General features: G+C 35.5%; 1 protein-coding gene across 1 annotated transcript in view; it reads left to right on the top strand.

Moving 5' to 3' along the window:
• Nucleotides 1-579: 579 nt before the first annotated feature.
• The window catches only part of LOC113801957 (uncharacterized), a gene marked incomplete in the record, with an annotated part of 239,312 nt that continues 236,386 nt past the window's right edge, over nt 580-3,505 (top strand). The window contains 1 exon segment of the mRNA XM_070142712.1: nt 580-944.

Below are 3,505 nucleotides of genomic sequence, written 5' to 3'. Positions count from 1 at the left end.
TTGTCCATTATCATTACTAATTATATTTATAAATACTAATATTATCATTATCATTATTTATATTATTATCATTATCATTATTTATATTATTATCATTATCATTAATATTATCATCATTATCATTATTATCATAATAATGCTAATCATTACTATCATTATTATCATTATCATTATTGTTATTATCAATATTATTGCTGATACATCATCTACATTGTTTATTCTCAATATCATCACTATCGTTTGTATGCTATTAGTCCAAAAAAACATTATTAATAAACAAATTATCACTTTCATGAGAAAACAATTATGATAATTTAAATAAAAAAAACACATAGGAGACAAAGAATTTTTTCCGTCAATTTAACCTTGCAGTCACGTTGCAATGCAAGTCTTACAGTTGCATGACAAAATAGCAACAAATTTTGATAACGAAAAAAAAATGTATAATAATTTTGATGATAGTTTGATGTAATTAAAACAAGTAAAGCGCGGGAGGAGGCGGGGAGGGAGGGGGATGGATAGGAGGGGGTGGGGTGGGGTGGGGGGAGGTGAGTGCCTGAGATAAGGCTGCCGAGCGGACCGCGTTCTCAGTTGCCCGTCGACTTTGGGAGGGTGAAGAACGTCGGTGCGTTTCTCCGGCCGGCATCACTGTGCGACCTTTCAGCGTGACGTGAAAAGTGTTCGTTGTGTCCGCCCCTGATTTTTGGGTTTTGTTTGATCACGTGACGTCTACGAGGAAGAGCTCTTAGCTTGAAAACTTGCTTTATACTTAGAAAAAAAAGGAAAGTAAGTGAGGGGTAAATATCATACAAGTAAATATTTGAATGTTCGACGATTCGAGGAAAGAGAAGTGACCCCCAAAACGTGTGAATGTTTAAGGCAAAAGTTCAACATCCAGCTCTCGCACACTGACAGACCAACGCTTCGCCAGGCATAAATATCAGGTAAGTGTCATAATCAGGGAAAGTGTTTACCAAAATAGGAATTATTATAAGTTGCGGTTTGGACAGGACGTATTTTGTTATTGTCTTTTTTGTTATCGTTTCTTCTCACTACATCGCACGGACATGTAAATGAAAATAAAATATATAGAAAAGACGAAAACGTAAATAAAAGAAAGACGAAAACGTAAATACAAAAGAAAGACGAAAACGTAAATAAAAGAAAGACGAAAACGTAAACAAAAGAGAGACGAAAACGTAAACAAAAGAAAGACGAAAACGTAAATAAAAGAAAGACGAAAACGTAAATACAAAAGAAAGACGAAAACGTAAATACAAAAGAAAGACGAAAACGTAAATAAAAGAAAGACGAAAACGTAAATAATAATAATAAAAAAATATATAAACAGCCTACGAACCGAGAACTTTTTCCACCGTTCTTTGTGTCTCAAGCAGTCAACCTTGGGTGCATTTCGGAGTGACAGACAAGTGTTCGATAATACAGCCAATGTGATAGCGATGACTCTGCAAGGGCTTAGGTGTGGGGGGGGGGAGGGGGGAGGAGAGAGAGGACTAGCTAGCATGCCAGATATCCGGCGATTTCAACGCGGCGAGAAGTAGCTATCCAAAAAGAAATAAAACTAGGATTCTCATTTTTTTTTTATTGGTTGTGTGACCGGCTTCTGTGAATCTCTTTTTTCGGGGATGTTTATACACCACTTTTAAATAATCTATAGTCTTTTTTTCTCGTGTTCATCTATGTATAAATATCCTCATTTTAGAGATGTTTATTCCCCCCTTGAACATACAAAGAAAAGAAAGAAAGAAAGAAGAAAAAGGATTTTGAGCGCAAAATCAGTATCCATCGATCCCCCAAGTCGAGCAAAAGTCGCTCTTCTTAAGCGAAAATAGCGGAACAAGTGCCCTTCCAGTACATGCTAGTAGATGCAACGCCTAAACGAGCATTCAAGAGAACCCGTCTAAATGTTGCAAATTGGGCCACTGTTACTCTTGCAAAACTGTAGCGCGACACAGTCTTCGATGCTTAAAAACAGAACTAGGGTATAGGCAACAGGCTAATGCATGAGAATATGTAATGAATGAGGATGTTAAAACGACGCAAGAGGGAGAGAGAGGGAGTGAGGAAGAGAACGAGAAAGGAAGGTAAGGAGATAGGAAGGGAGAGATTATCATTATTGTTGTTCTTGCTGTCATCATTATTGTCATTATTATCATTTTTGTGTTATAATTATAATGATGGTGAAGATTGTGATGATGCTGATTAGTAACAACAAAGTTAACATTTTTTCCATGTGAAATATTCAAACATTAAAGTTCAAAAAGAAGAAATAACATCATTATGAATCAGTCATGACTAAAAAACGGAAATATTACAATGACAAGTTCAATATAAGAAAGAAAAAAGAAGTAAAAAAGATAGGAAAAAACTACAACAAAATCATTAAGAACATTTAAATGATTATTATTTGTGTTCATTAAGAGTTCAGTGGAAAGCAGAACTTATCCAGTGGTGATGTTCAACCGGAGAGAACCAAACGCACTTCAGACATGACTAAAATGAGAATAAAACTCATGTCGTTTTTGTAACACGTATGTTGCTATGTTGATCGTTATCCTGCATGGTTTTTGTGTCGATTTTGTTATAGAAAAAGAAGGAAAATGTTTGGGATTTAAGTGTATTATAGTGTTTCTCAGTGGCTTGGTTTCAGTCTTCTACTCCCTTAAAAGTGTGTGTGTGTTTGTGTGTTTTTGCTGTGTGTGTGTTTGTGCTATGTGTGTGTTGTATGTGTGTGTGTGTGTGTTTGTGCTGTATGTTGTGTGTGTTTGTACTGTGTGTGTGTGTGTGTGTGTGTTGTATGTGTGTGTGTGTTTGTGCTGTGTGTGTGTGTGTGTGTGTGTGTGTGTGTGTGTGTGTGTGTGTGTGTGTGTGTGTGTTTGTGTGTGTGTGTGTGTGTGTTGTATGTGTGTGTGTTTGTGTGTGTGTGTGTGTGTGTGTTGTATGTGTGTGTGTGTTTGTGTAATGCGCGTGTGTTTGTGTGTATGTGTATTCTGAATTCGGAAACCCTCAAATATAATAATCAGTTACGTAGACATGAATACATCATAACAATAACAAATCATTAAAAACGTAAACATCCGTAGGTGAAGATAATTCTAATAATTGAATTAGGATTTCCGAGATATTTTATTTAGCAGAAGTCAGAAGGTAATTTAATAGCAGGTAAAGATAACAATTTTAGAATTTAGTGTTTAGTTAACATTCTTAATATTCATTTTTTTCGTTATAATATATTCCGCGAGGTAACCTTTCTAATAATAAAATACAGCTGTTGAGTTTTTTTTTTTATTTTTTTCTATTTTTTTAGGGGAAGGGGGGGGCAGAGGAGGAAAGGATGGAAAGGAGAGGCCAAGATGAGAAGAGAGAAAGAGAAGAGGAAGAGAAGAAAGAAGAGAAGAGAAGAGAAGAAGAGAGAAAGAAATTTAAGAAGAGAGAAAATTGAAAGAGAAAAAAACGAGAGGGAGGAATGGAAGCAAAAAATAAG

The sequence above is a fragment of the Penaeus vannamei genome, chromosome 29, assembly GCF_042767895.1.
Source record: "Penaeus vannamei isolate JL-2024 chromosome 29, ASM4276789v1, whole genome shotgun sequence".
Lineage (NCBI taxonomy): Eukaryota > Metazoa > Arthropoda > Malacostraca > Decapoda > Penaeidae > Penaeus > Penaeus vannamei.
Note: the sequence above shows the minus strand (reverse complement) of the source record. Positions and strands in the feature narration are given on the sequence as shown.